Source organism: Eucalyptus grandis, chromosome 11, assembly GCF_016545825.1.
Source record: "Eucalyptus grandis isolate ANBG69807.140 chromosome 11, ASM1654582v1, whole genome shotgun sequence".
Classification (NCBI taxonomy): domain Eukaryota; kingdom Viridiplantae; phylum Streptophyta; class Magnoliopsida; order Myrtales; family Myrtaceae; genus Eucalyptus; species Eucalyptus grandis.
Window position 1 is genome coordinate 6,869,603 of NC_052622.1, and position 15,917 is coordinate 6,885,519.

Below are 15,917 nucleotides of genomic sequence, written 5' to 3' on the forward strand. Positions count from 1 at the left end.
AATTTTTAATTTGCACAGACCTCTATTCATTTTTTCACCACGTATGTTAAGCCGCGAGTCTTTAGTTTGTAAATTGAACTTAGTCTAATAATGATTTTATGCATTGCATTACCTCTTTCAACTTTACCCAATTAATGCTCTTGATAAGCTTAACTCGCATCCATTCATTTTACTCACCAAAGAAGTTCACTCTCTCATTTCATCAAAATATATCCTTTTTAGCTACTTTTATTTGGCCCATTGTATCTTAGATCCTCTTACTAGGACCACTTGTAACATAAGGGTTTGAATACCTATCCTCTTCCTTATAATTGGCTTTTTTTAATCCTAGGTGATGATTATTATAACCTTGGTTATTTGTGTGGGATAAATATCTCAAAGAATTTTTATAATTTCAAAACTATTCTTAGTATAACGATTACAATGATTTTTGTAGATGTTCATGATTTTTGCGTATTACTATGATTTCAAATCGGTTTTATCGTAAACGACACCAACGGACTCAAAGATCAGCTAAAAATAATATTTGTGTCAATCTGGAAATATCAAGTCATTGGTGATGTTGGAGCAACGACCATTTAGATGATTATTGCAAAAGTCCCATGTAGTCGTTATCACCTGGAGATGTGCACTAGAAGAATCAAAAGACAGAGTAACAAAAATGGGCTTTCTGACAAAAGCCATCGGCAATGGGACAACAATTCGGGATAGTCTGTAAATGTTTAGGATGAAGGACATGATGGGCAGTTCTATTTCTAGGCAACAACACCAACATATCTCTAACGGCTCTTTCCTTCTCTAAGACATCTCCAACGGGAAGATTGAAATGGTTCCATAAAGAGATGATCTTGAAGGCCATATGTTAGATGTGAAAAAACAAAAATCTAGAAATATACTGAAAGCCGTGTTCTTAGCAAAGAGTGTTTCATTCTCTTAAAATCTTTACAGTAGAGTTTTTGTTGGCTTGTAATTGTGCGAAAGATCAAGTGTACATGAGCAATAGCAACACCTAAATCCTGATAGTGCTATATATCATCTGACAAGATTGGTTTTTGCTAGTTGTTACTTTTTTAGCATATTACTAGTGCAATCTAGCCCGACTTATGGCTGTTAGTGTGAACAGTGGACGTAGGCTTGGGGATCCAAGATCTTGACATTTGACATTGGATGAGTTTATTAAAACTCTCATGGCTTACAAAATCGAATCCAACGTTGAGCTGAGAAAATCCAAAGGTAAAAAGTCCGTTGCATATAAAGCTAGCACTCTTTATGTAGATTTTGAAGGATCGTCCTCCAATGGCAAGCATGATGATGATAATGACGATGAGGAAATGGCTTCGTTGATTCAAGAGCTCCCAAGATTCTTGAAGAGAAGGAAGAAATCCGAAGGCAATAATATCATGCATTCAAAGCTCCAAAAGATGAAGAAAATGTAGAAAGAAAATTTTTCAAGCAAATGAAAAAGTCATTATAGCCGTTACAATAGCTTAGAATTCAAAATAAGGTTACCAGAGTTGATAAGGAGCAACAATAGCATTAATGAGCAAGTCTGACAGAAGTCCATCGACACTGTTTGGGAAACTGCCACTATCAGGGAGACGTTGCCAATGTTAGAGAGCCATTCTAATGATCTTTAATAATGGTCTGTTGCTGCTAATGGTAGAACCAATGATTACTTGAGGATTTTGATGGGCAACAGTCATCCAAGGATAGATGGCTATATATTGAGTCCAAGACAAGTAGTTGGGTTGGGTGGAAACGAACAAAATAAGACGTGCTTTGAGTCTTATTCTTTGCTTTGCTTTTGTTGTTAGCTATAGTGTATTTTTGATGTCAATGTCTGTGTGGTGTTGATGTTTGTAATTAGTGATAATAGCAAGTATATAAAAGTGTTGCCAGTACATAAGTCTCGATAGTGTGATCTATTGAAAAGGCGATGCTTACTATGACTTTTCTTGAAAATTACTAGTTGATTCCAGCTTTGTTGTGGATGTAGACTTAGGGATAAAGCCAAATTACTATATATTTGCTTGTGAATCTTCCATTTCTTCACTAATGCATTACTTGTTCAATATCATCACCATTTGTTAAATAGCAACACCCATACTTGATTTCTACAATCTGTTTCTAACGATGTTTGAAGTTGAACTAATGATGTTACACAAATATTTTTCATAGTTCTCAAATTACCTATTCACCCCTTTCTAGGTTGTATTGTTAGCCCCTACAATACCTAAATGGCAATCAAAACACTCAGACAATGACAACCAAGCTTACATTGCTCAAGCACTGTCAGGGCAACCGCTTATACCTACTCGTTAATGATGACCTTGTAGTCTCTGATACGGTTGCTTGGCTAAAGCCTTTAACTACATCAATGATAGCATGATGAGAAGAGAATGAGGGTGTTGAGAAAATCTCAATGTTGTTTTAACGATGATAAAGGCAATCAAAGGCTACTAACATGTATTTGTTGAGCAGTGCTAGGTGATATATGCACAAGCCAATATGCAGATAATGTTATAAATTGCACTAGTGATTCTGATATGAGGAGTGCTCTACAACTATCAAGATTGCTCTACCAATATCTAAGTTGGACGAGATATTGGGTGTTGAAGACGTCTGTAAATTGGAAGGATCTTAAGATAAGGTGAAGATTGATTGAGCAAGAAGAAATGCATGACGGGCTATTTTGTTCCTTCAATTGCATTCAAAAAATTCAAAACAAGTTTTGTTCCCTTCGATCATGGCAATGCATGCTTGTTGCACCTTTGTCGACATGCTGGGATTTCACTAGTTTCTTGTAGCAAACGGACTTCCATAATATTCGTAAAATACAATCAATCACACTTTGACATTAAGTTCTTTTTCTAGATTTCGATGGTGCCACCGACAATATATTTTTGTCTCTAGTTTCTATTCGTTTTGGCATAAACAAACTACGCAACAAGCGAATATTAGGCAATAATGTTAGGCTAATGCACAATCCAAAAGCCTGTGATTGTCTGAGAGCAACAATATGCACAAGACAGGGGCCAATTCCACCTCTCTCTCCCTCTCAATAAGGGAGACTGCTCAAAATTCTGAACAATCTTCATTTCTCTAAATGCATTACACAATAGAAAGTACATTCCTTATCAGAAACCAAAGGAAATGTTCACCGATTGTGAATTCAAAGTGAAATCAGCACTAACATTATAAACAAAAAGGTTCCACACAAAGCAACCGTCGGGAACGAAAGTGGCTAGATGAGCAATCAAAGTCTTCATTTTCGACCCTCAAATCATTTCATTTCATAGAGTTTTTTGCCGTTGTCACAACTTATGATTGGATACATTTGCCTATAATGGAGGGAATGACCTCAAACACTCCATTAACCATACAAACTCTTCTCATCTTGTCTTCTCAGAAAGACTTTTTGTGAAGGGAGCCATCATGCTGTTGCTATATGACCCCTCGGTTTGCGATTTTTGGACTAATTGCTAACCCAAGTCTTCCATGCAAATACAGAACTATTAGCTGATTTTTTAGTCAATCAATTATTTGTCGATTCAGCCCCAAGTTTTCCCTCATGTTCCCCGGTAGCTACACATTACAGCACTGCACAAAGTCATGCTGTCATGCACCTAAATACTCATATGCATTGCCCATATTCTATGCGTTTTATCACTCGCAAAGTCATTGATTTTGATGCATCGTAGTGTGCAATGCGGAATGCTTTGACCCCCTACGCACCAAGCACCGCCTATAAAATCTGCTTCCCCGGTAGCATTGCACTGCACAAAGTCAGAAAAACACATATGAGAATAAAATAGAAACCAGCCATAAACTTTGTTGGATCATCTAATTACAATCTCTACACAAAACAAGAAAACAAATTTTTACTAAATGTTTATCACCAAAAATGCATCTCTTTTATTTCTCATACATCGATTAGAGATTTACAATAGAAATATGCATACAAATAATAGATTTGCTAGGATTGGGTTATCAAAATATACGTAAATCTATTATTTCTTGCATAGCGAATTGAGATTTGTTAACCAAATAAGCACAAAAATTTATAGATTTGCTATGATAATAGATTTTATAAAGTGACCATAAAAGTAAAATTGCTACGCAAAACTCAGTCCTGAGAGTGCCATGGTATATGGCTTTTGTGTATTTATCTTCTTCTTTTAAATCTTAATAGTTGCTTAGCTAGGAAAATGAAAATAGCAACTTCTAATTTCCAATTTTCGTTCATGAAACTTGCTTAGAAAGGTATTTTTTTAAAAGATAAATGATTCTCTTTTATTCACTTAATTTGTATTAGATCTTGATGGTGCCAACAACAATGTTATTTTGTCTCCATTTTCCATTTGTTTCGGAATATACACAGAAGAATCAGTAAGAAAATATTAAGCAATAATACAAATGTCTAATTGCGCATAGACAGACACCTTCTATGCTTAGTTAAGACAGAACCTCGTGTATTGCACGATAAATGTGGTACCGCATACACAATCGCAAATGCTTTGCTTTGGTTTACTCAACTAGGCATTGCCTATGGATGATTTATCTTCAACAGCTCCATTCGAGCATAATTTATCCTGACACGAAGCATAGACTGATTGAGCAAGAAGAAATGCATGACTGGCTATTTTGTTCCTTGAATTGCGTTCAAAAGATATAAAAAAAATATCTCAAAGTTTTGTTCCCTTTGATCACGGCGATGGGGACCTCGTTTGCGATATTGTAATGCGTGTGGATGCCAAGAAGGTTGAAAGAGGATCTCAAGAAGGTTGAGGCGTGCGTCCGTGTTCTCAGGATTGTCCCCCCAAGGCCAGGCTCTGGATTGGCTCCCGAACTTGGGACCCAGGTTGCACTCAAGACTTATTCTCAAATGTGGATTCATTATTTTCCTGCAACAAACGGATTTCCATATTATTCGCAAAATACAACCAAACATACTTTGAAATTAAGTTATTTTTCTAGGTATCAGTGGTGCCAACGATAGTATATTTTTGTCTCTGGTCTCTGTTCGTTTCGGCATAAATAAACCAAGCAGTGGGAAAATATTAGGTAAGATGTTAGGGCACAATCCAAACGCCTGTGATTGTCTGGGAGCAACAATCTGCATAGGACACCTCTCTCTCCCTCTCAATAAGGGAGAACGTTCAAAATCCTAAACAATCTTAATTTTTCTGAATGCATTACACAATAGAAAGTACAATCCTCATCAATGACCAAAGGAAAACTTTCACCAATCGTGAATTCAAAGTGAAAACAGAACTAATATTGCAAACATAAATTCTCACGTACAGCAACCTTCGGGTGAACGAAATGGGCTAGATAAGCAACCAAAGTTGTCAATTTTGACCCTCAAATTGCACTAATATCGCCAAAAAAGAAAAAAGAAAAGGTCCCACACAGAGAAACCGTCGGGTGAACGAAAGGGGTCTGCACTTGCACTACTATCGCAAACAAAAAGGTCCCACGTAGAGCAACCGTCGGGTGAACAAAGGGGCCAGATGATCAACCAAAGTCTTCAATTTTGAACCTCAAACCATACCATTTCATAGACTTTTTTGCTGTTGTCACAACTTCTGAATGAATGCATATGCCTATAATGATGGGAATGACCTGAAATCATCTATTGAAATCATCTATTAACCATACTGTAGCTATATGAACCCTTGGGCATGCAATTTTTGGACTGACTGTTGACCCAAGTCTTCGGTACCAATGACCGATCTATTGGCATAATTTCCAATCAATTAATCAATTGTCGATTTGGGCCTGAAGCTTTCCTTATGTTCCCCGGTAGCTAAAAATTCAAATGTATTGCCCATATTTTGGTGTTACATCACTCGCAAAGTCATGGATTTGATGCATCTTAGCATGAGATGAGGCACGTTTATACCCCAAGGCACCAAGCATCGCCTATAAAATCTGCTTCACTCGCTCATTCTCTGTTCATCAAGACAAACTTCTCTATTTGAAATAAAATGGCTCACTTGTTGTGCTTCTACATGTCCATACACTTGCTTCTCTTGTACTTGTCGTCTCAGCTAGTTGGCGCACACAATTTCTCTCATTTTGTAAAACCTCTGTGTCTCAAGAACGAAATGTCTGCATTGCTGCAGTTTAAAGAGAGATACAAAGTTGCCAATGTTTTGGTTGGTCCTCTTGTTCATCCCAAGACTCTATCCTGGAAAAACAGTCACGATTGCTGCTCTTGGAATGGGATCAAGTGCGACGAGAACACAGGCCATGTAACTGTTCCGACCTGGGAAGTAGTTTTCTCTATGGCTCTATCAACAATAACAGTACCCTCTTCCAACTTGCTCGTCTTGAAAAGCCCAATCTCAGTAACAATCACTTCAAGCACTCTCAAATACCATCCCGAATTGGAGATCTATCGAGATTGACTCATCTTGATGTCTCTTTTTCCGTTTTTTTTCTGGTCGGGTCCCATCAGAAATTTTCAAGCTGAAGAGGTTGGTGTACCTTGACCTGTGTTGCAATCTGGATCCATATAATTCTACAAGTTTGTTGGAAATGAAAACGCCGGGCCTGAGAAGCCTAGCTCAAAATCTGACCAACTTGGAAGTACTTCTGCTAGGTGCCGTCAACATGTCGTCCGGAGTGCCCAACACTTTGGCGAATCTGTCTTCCCTCGGATGGCTGAACATGGATGTGTGCGACCTGCACGGTTTATTTCCATCTGCCGTTTTTCATTTACCAAAGCTACGATTCCTTGGGGTAAGTTCTCACAGGTCAAATGCCTGACTTTAACTCGAGTGGTCCTCTTGAAGAGTTGCGACTGTCGGCCAAAAACTTTTCCGGGGAGATACCCGCTTCAATTGGTAATCTCCGTTCCTTGCAAATATTGACTCTAATGTCCTACGTGTAATTTGATAGGGTCGCTACCCGCATCAATCGGAAACCTTCCTTCCTTGAGTTATCTCGACATACATGGTTGCAAATTCTCAGGATCTATCCCAGCTTTATTTGCTAATATTAGCAACCTCGAACACCTAGATGTTAGTATGAACCCATTTACTGTGCAGCCTATTTCCTATTTGTCGTGGGTTTGAAAGAATAAAAAGCTCGCCATTTTGAGCCTCCGGATGACAAATTTATATGGCGAAATCCCACCTTCAATCGAAAACTTGTCTCAGCTTGTGCAATTAGATTTTCTTGGCAACCAATTAAATGGTACTATCCCATCCCAGCTCACAAACCTCATTCAACTGACTAAATTGTCCATCCAGTCAAATCAACTATCGGGTTCTATATCACCTTGGCTAACAAGCATGACTCAACCGGTTGTGCTTGACCTCGTAGTCAATAACTTCCATGGCGAGATACCTTCATCAATCTCTCAACTCCAAAATCTCCGAGTCCTCGTCCTTGCAAAAAACAACTTCAGCTGTACTATTGAACTAGATAACTTTCTGAAGCTCAAACAATTGATAGTGCTGCAACTATCATCTAATAGGCTATCATGCCGCATGAGTAGCACGAATATTACTCTTCCTCAGCTTCAGGCCCTAGGACTGGCATCATGCAATTTGAGTGAGTTTCCGACATTCTTGGAAAACCAAGAGAGTATGAATTGGTTGGACATGTCGGATAACAACATTAGGGGAGAAGTGCCCTTTCGGGTGTGGAACGGACGTTTTAATAGCATGCCGTACTTAAATCTCTCTCATAACTTTTTAATTGGTCTTGATCTATATTACCCGATCAATCCTTTATATATGTACACAATAGACCTATCTCATAACATGTTGAAAGGACCACCCCCTAAAGCACCACCGTCCATAATGTCCTATATAGTATTGAAAAACAGATTGACGGGAGCATTGCCACCATGGATCTACAATTTGAGTTCAGCAATCACACTAGACTTGTCTTCCAACAATTTGACTGGTGTGCTTCCAAATTGTTTGGGGAATATCATCAAATCTCTCATGAAATTTGAACCTCAAGGGCAACAATTTTCAAGGCAGCATTTCTGAGCTATTGGTAAAGGGGATGCAATTGACTATGCTTGATTTGAGTGACAATCAGTTGCAAGGCAAGTTACCGAGGTCCTTAGCCAATTGCAAAATGCTTGAGTTCATCAACTTTGGGAGCAATCTTATTGCAGACACCGTCCCATCATGGTTGGGATCTTTATCAAAGCTCCATATCCTTATTTTGCGATCCAATAAATTTCGTGGTGTCATAAAGAGGTCTAAATCTAGTTCCACATTCCTTAAGCTATGGATACTTGACCTCTCTAATAATGCATTCTTTGGTAAGTTGCCAAGGGAATTCTTTCGGTCTTGGAATGCCATGAAATCTGCAATTGGAAGCTTTACGCATGCTCAAAGAACCATTGATGACAATAATTTTTATCAAAGAACCACAGATGACTACAATTATTTTTCCCTTTCCTACATGGGTAGGAATGTACAGCCAAAATGGTACCTTTCCTCTTTCGTCGGTGGTTATGATTACCCTATGAGGATGACATTCACCTACAAAGGACTGGAAATGTATCACCAGAAGATCCAATATGTCTTCACGGACGTCGACCTCTATAGCAATTTTTCTGAAGGAGAGATACCAGGCGTCATAGGCGAACTCAAGGGGCTGGAGGGACTGAATCTTTCCAACAATGTCCTCACAGGTCACATCCTATCATCATTAAGGAATCTCACAGCACTTGAGTCATTAGACCTTTCTCTGAATAAATTCTTTGGGCAGATTCCCCAAGAGCTAACTGAACTCGGGTTCCTTTCTTTCTTGAACGTGTCTTTCAACAACTTGACCGGGCTTGTGCCAAGAGGAAAACAGCTCGATACTTTTTCATTTAATTCTTTTGAAGGGAACTCGGGACTGTGTGGAGAATTCATATTCAGAAAATGCCAAGATTCAAGGGATGCATCAAGACAACCTTCAACCCACCAACAAGAAGACTTCGGGTCGCCGATTGAACTGGATTGGAAAATTGTTATGCTGTGGTATGGGAGCGGCTTAGTGATTGGAGTGGTCATTGGAAATGCAATCTTCTCCTGGAAACATTTTTGGTTTGAAAAAATATGCGAAGAGAAGGAGACAACGGCCTAGTCGGATGCAACCTAAGAGGCTTAGGAATTCCTGGTCAGGCAATTTTTTCCTTTCTAGAAGATGAGTTGGGTATTTCCTTCTTTCTCGTTCCTTCATAATATCTTTTTAGTTAAACACATCTGTCGAACCTTCACTTTCTCCAGATCAATCACATCTGCTTGCCGCCTCTCTAACTAAAATTTAAGTTCTCTATTTTTTTTTTTAATAAAGCCATTGTTAATTTGTAAAAGAAGCTCATGTGCACCTTTTCTCTTTATATCAATGTTCAAGCAAAAGTACACTTATCGAACACTTGAATCTAAATTGCCACAGGGATTCAATCTTCATCCAGGGTTCACATCACGAGCCGAAACGCAATTACAAATTCCAGTAAAACAATCAATAACGAGAGTACGGTGCTCTCATAACTTGGTGCAATTTAGTAGGCTCTAGTCCGACCGTTGAAGTGACATTTAGGACACAATTCGCATACTAGAACTGTACCAAACGATTCCCATGAAAAAACCTTCTGCCGGTATAATCTCCGCCTCTCTCCTCCTCCTTGTTTACAGGCGTGATTTCCCACCTCTATCGTGGTCTGCCTCCCCGCATAGCTTCGAGCTCGAAGCCTGCGACGCCATGATCACTTGGGATCGAGAGTCGTTCGAGGAAGTCGACGAGAAGCTCCCGGTTGAGCACAATTCCCTCCCCACCGCTCACGTTAACAAAGCAAAAGCAGAGTCTGCAAGAACCCAACAAAACCCTAGCAACCGCAATCACAGGAGCAGCCACGGCTGATTTCTCCTACCTTTCCGACACCGACGACTCTGCGGTGAGGTGACTCCGCGGTGGAAGACCTCATTTCCTAGACCAAGGACCTCTTCATCCCCGAGCCAAATCGCCGCCATCAACTGCTCCTCGGAGGACGCAATTTTACCGCTGCCAAAGCGGAATCCGGACGAGAAATCGCGTTGGAAGTCCATCATGAAGTACGATCCAGACTCTTCACCAATGGATTATTCCGATTCGTGGAGGAGGACGAGGTACTGTCGGATTTGGGGGCAGTCTTCACTAAAGAACAGAAGAGAAGTTGCTGAAGAAGGCAATGAACGAGCGGAGAAGATCGCGAGGATGGCGAATCAAATGGATGGGTGGGCTGTAATTTATTTTTACTCGAATCTTTTCTTTTGTTCGCGCTTCCGCGTTAGTCGTAACATGATTTGTTGCTTTCTTGGCAGATGTGCCCTTAGATCTTCATTACTGAATAGTAGTGATTACAATCTCGGCCGTATGTTTTGGTTTCAATATAAGGACAAACTTTTTCACATAACCATGATTCGGGAACAAAAATCAAACTATAGATGCCGGCAAACTGCTTGGGTACGGCCTAACTTGGTCAATTTCGAATTTCTCATCGAAATCTTTAAATGTCATTACTTCTATGTTTTGAAAGAGGAAATGAGCGTGAACTGGCATTAAGAGGAAATGAGTAGTTTGGCAAAACTATTGCTAAATCAAATGATCTGGTTGAAATTCAGGCTAATGTCATGCCTCAATTCTCCAAGTGCGTGCCTGTCCCTTGGTGGTCGATTAAATAGCAACGTCCCAAGACGCGTCGCCAACTCATTCATTTTAATGCGCATGCGGAAGCAAATTACTAATCCCATGACAATAACAAACTTAGGATAGAAAAGTAGGATAACAAATTTCAAATCAACAAATTATTAAAAACCACAATTCGGTTTACAAACAGAGGCCAACTCTAGGGTCTAAGTATATGAAGTCTATCTTCAAAAAGAACTTCTAAGCCACCCATGCTCCTAACCCTTCTGCCTCAAGCTTCGGATTCTTCACCCTAGGGACCTGAAAATGTTATCTCACAACGGGATGAGATAATGTCTTAGTAAGTTCACTCCTTAAGACTCGATTAGGAAGAAAATACGCCCTAAGGGCTGCCTAAGCACAAACACAAGTTAGAGGACTTGGCCTCAATTCCTTCCTGCAAATCATTATAATTTATAAATTCAACGAATCATTTCAACACCTCAAAGCGCCAAATCAGATCGAATCACCGATCAATCGACTTATGTCATCAAGACCATCTCTCGGTCCACTCATTCAATGCTATCTATCCAGTTCGATCAAATCAAGAATTGCTCACTCTAAGCTGAAAAATAGATAGTATAGCTCACCTAAAGCATTTCATGTCATCAAGACCATCTCTCGGTCCACTCATTCAATGCTATCTATCCAGTTCGATCAAATCAAGAATTGCTCACTCTAAGCTGAAAAATAGATAGTATAGCTCACCTAAAGCATTTCATGTCATCAAGACCATCTCTCGGTCCACTCATTCAATGCTATCTATCCGATTCGATCAAATCAAGAATTGCTCACTCTAAGCTGAAAAATAGATAGTATAGCTCACCTAAAGCTGATAACAGAGTATACTACTCACCCTAAGCTGATATCTCAAGGCTCGCAGGCTAATATAGTATACTCACAATGCCCACCAAAAGTTGCTAAGGTATACTGTTCACCCAAATATGATATATCAAAGCTCGCATATTGATATAATATACTAGTATATTGCTGATATATCAAAGCCTGTAGGTTGATATAGCCTATGATGCTCACCCTAAACTGATAAAGTATACTGCTCACCCAAAGTTGATATATCAAAGCTCGTAAGCTGATATAGTATATTTGTTCTCACCAACAGCGAATGCCACCATTTTTATCATTCCTGATAAAAATACTCGTGTGTGGGTACACGGTCGGCTTTAACCAAAATACAATATTTTCTCACTTGAAAATCCCACTATTTATTATAGTCCATAAAAACATTTTTGGAGTTAAAAACCAACGCCCTGTTATTTTCTAACTAAATATCGAAATTATTAAATTTTAGGTTAAATACCAAAAATTGCAAATCACACTCGATTTGCACCATCCAGCACTCAATTAAATAAACAGATCACACCATTGCAATCAGCATAAAATTTCGGTCACCGGCTATCCCAATCTAATTTTCGGAAAATAATAATTAAATAAATAATTACGAAAATTAATTATTAAATGCCAATAAATATAAAAAATGCACACTTAGGCCGGAAAAACCTAATTAAAAGCCGAGACGGGTCCGGAAAATTTCCGAACCTATCTAAATAAACACTAGAGCTTATCTAGTTGCTAATTGTACTAATTTAACCACCTAACATGCAATATCGGTTGACTAAATTGCTAATCCGTTCTAACTAACCACATAATCCCTAATTAACTTAAATTAATCAACTCTTAAGCATAATTAACTTCCTAAGCAAGGATTAATGAGTAAACTCACTTGATTAACGTGAAAACCGGTTCACGGCGACGGCAGCCAATAAACTCCGAAGCGGCGGCACCAACGGGAACTCGGACTGGGCCGAAATTGGCCACAAAGCTCGTGGTTGGGCTGTCGGTTCTAGTTCAAAGGGGAGGACTGAGCTGTTGGGCTTGATTTGCAGGAATGAAGCTGATGCGTAGCTTCAAATGGGCTGGCCAAACAAGAAAATTCGAAGGGGTTGCTGGCGCGAAGAACCTCGATCAACAAACCAGCCGAATGAAAGATGATGAGCTGACTTCGTTGTGGAATATGTGGGATGGTGCAGGCAGTGTTGATTCGATGGGGAAGCAGCAAACGTCGCTGCTAAGGAAGAATAAGCTGATGGGCCATTGACTGGAGGGGTTGGATTGTGGCAGCTGTAAGGGGGGTCGGTGGGGATGGCTGCACGTAAAACGGAGAAGGTGGGCAGCTTCGAAGGAGGGAGACCGAAAGCAAAAGCAGAAGTTCTAGGGGTCGGAGACAGTTGGTAGAAGGAGAAAGGGACGAATGGGATAGTAGAAGAGAGAAAGAGGGGAAAACATGGGGGAGTTGGGTCCACAGAAATCAGAGGAGAAAGGAATGTCGGCTAAGGGGGAAGAACGTGTGGAAATGAGAAGGAAAGAGAGAGGGAGCGAGACGTGTACAAGATAGATGGATAGGGGGTCGGCGGTCAAAGAAGCAAGAGTAGAAGCGAAGACTGCTACGGAGGGGGTGGTCAGGTGGAGAGAGAGACGTGCGAGAGAAATAGTCCGAAGAAAGGGAAGAAGAAATATTTAAATAAAATATCTTATACTCATCAAGTCTTGGTCCCACAAGTTTTCATTCAATCCAATTTGGTCCCCAAAAATCTCCATGCTAAAATACTTGATCCTCACTTGCTTTCTTGCACCATACTTTCCCCAAATAACCAACATTGATAGCAAAATTGGTCATTTCCCACCAATTCCGAATTCTATTTCCTTTTTCCCCGGAATCCGATTTCTTAATAAATCTCTCCGATTGGTGTCGAATTTTGTTGAAGAAAAAGCCCACACAATTTCCTTTCGCCAAGTGGCTCACATAGAAAGCCAAAAATCTCTTCAAATTGGCCAATTCGAATTTTCGTTTGTTTTCCGAATCGTCCGAATCAATTTTCCGTAAAAATCCCGAACTTGTTGAAAATTCATTGAAAGATGAGTTGACGTTCCTAAAATAACTCGTGACATGACAGGACTTTCAATTTCTGAAATCGGGTTCAAATTCACGATTAATTTCAATCGAGACATGATTTTAACGTGACTTAACCTACCATGTAGCTTTTAGTAATTTTTGGTGCAATTGGCCCGTAGTCAATTTTCTTCGAGCCACAACATACCACTTCGATACATTGACGACTCTCGGTGGTCGTAAAAATCTCGAGGTTTCAAATACGGGCATGGGGTACCAAAAACGATAGAAAATCGGTCTAGTGCCGATCGACGTGAATTTTGCAATCAGGTGGAATCACCCACACTTTAATCACACATCTCAGTCAAATTGACCTATCTCCGGTCTCTGATCGATTTTTAATTGTGCCGTAATGACCCTTGCAGACTAGCACGGTTGAGCAGTCGATTCCTGATCGAATTCTCAAGTCTATTGCGTTAAAATCCCTTAACGGCTTCACCTGATAGGTTAATTATCTCATGAGTGGCCATCTTAGAGAAAAGCACTATAGGTGCATTGACGAAATGCCCAACTTATTCAATCGAAATCAGAACTTGAAAATCAGGATGTCGCAACTCTTCCCCTCTTATAAAAATTTCGTCCTCAAAATTTAAACATTTACTAATCTTGAATGAAAAGTGAGGGTATCGTTGTCTCATCGGGTTTTACTTTCCCACGTTGCTTCTTTGGTCCCATGGTGTTGTCAAATCACTTTGACCAAGGGGACCATCTTAGTATATAGAATCCGTTCTTTCTTATCCATAATTTGAATCGGGCTTTCCAAGTACGACACTTTGTTGTCTACATCTAATTTTTCAAGATTTAGCACGTGGGTCGTGTTAGACTCATACGTCCTTAACATCGACATGTGAAAGATGTCATGCACTTGCGCCAACCTTGGTGACAATGCTAGACGATACGTTAGGATCTCGATCTTTCTAGAATTTCAAAGGGACATACGTACCTTGGTCTTAGTTTTCCCTTCTTGCCAAAGCGTGAAGTATCCTTCATTGGTGACACCTTTAGAAAGATGTGTTTACCAACTTGGAATCCCGGCCTTCCACGCTTGTACGTGTAACTTTTCTGATGGCTCTGAGCGGTCTTTAATTTGTCACTGGTGTTTGCAACTGCGTTCACTGACTGCTGAACTAATTATGGATTGTGATCTTTCATCCTCTAACTTTCTCCTCACAAACTGAAGTTTTGCACACTCTGCTATGCAATGCTTCAATAGGAACTATGACAGTCTGATTTTCCGCTTTTGTTTTCAATTAAATAAATCGGGCTTTTCGTCGACGTGCTTATAGCGCTATTCTCTGAGCTGATCACTCATGAGATAACTTGACTAATCGGAAAAGTTATTAAAGGATTCTGATGCAACAGACTTGATAATTTGACCAGGAATCGACTGCTTGACTGTGTTAGTTTACAAGGATCAGTTCGGCACAGTCGAAAACCTATCAGAAATCAGAAATAGGTTGATTCGATAGAGATAAAATTAGGCTTGGGTGATTCCAACTAATTACAAATTTCTCATCAATCGGCACTAAACCGAATTTTTTTGTTGTTTTGGTACCCTGTGCTCGTAATTGAAATCTTGAGATTTTTCACGACAATCGAGAGTTGTCAATGCGTCGAAAATGTACATTGTGGCTCGGGAGTAATCGACCACGGATTAGTTGCACCAAAAATTTCTAAAAACTAACCGATAATTTAGGTTGCACTAAAATCACATTTGACTGAAATTAACCGAAGAAATGATGTCGATTATAGAAATTAAGAATTTTCACGTGTCACATTTAACCCGGGAATGTTGTTGCATCTTTCCAAATTTTATGGATGACAGAAATTATTAGCGGAAAAAGGGACAAGAGTAACAAATTAAAAGAATAAAAAGGAAATGCCACTTTTTTAAATAGATTTTGGGCATTTATTATGAAACAATTGGAGAAAGAGCTATAGAAGTTTAAATGAGGATTTATAAGTGACTACTAAAAGACTTGACCCTATTAACTTAAGTGTTATTTTGGTAAATAGGAAAAAGAGGAAAAGTCTCAACAAGAAAGGAAAATTCGTAAGAAGGCATGCCCCCATGAATTTCACCTCAATTTCCATGCCATTTGTGTGGAATAATGATGCATAAAGTAGAGGGACCACTTGATAGAGATAGGAATTCAATCTCCATGGGAAAAAGCTACGAGAACCAACTTCAAAATTCGGATTCAACAGTCTACATGGATTCCAACCTTTTCTTTCATCTCAATTAGAAGAGACAACGTTGGAA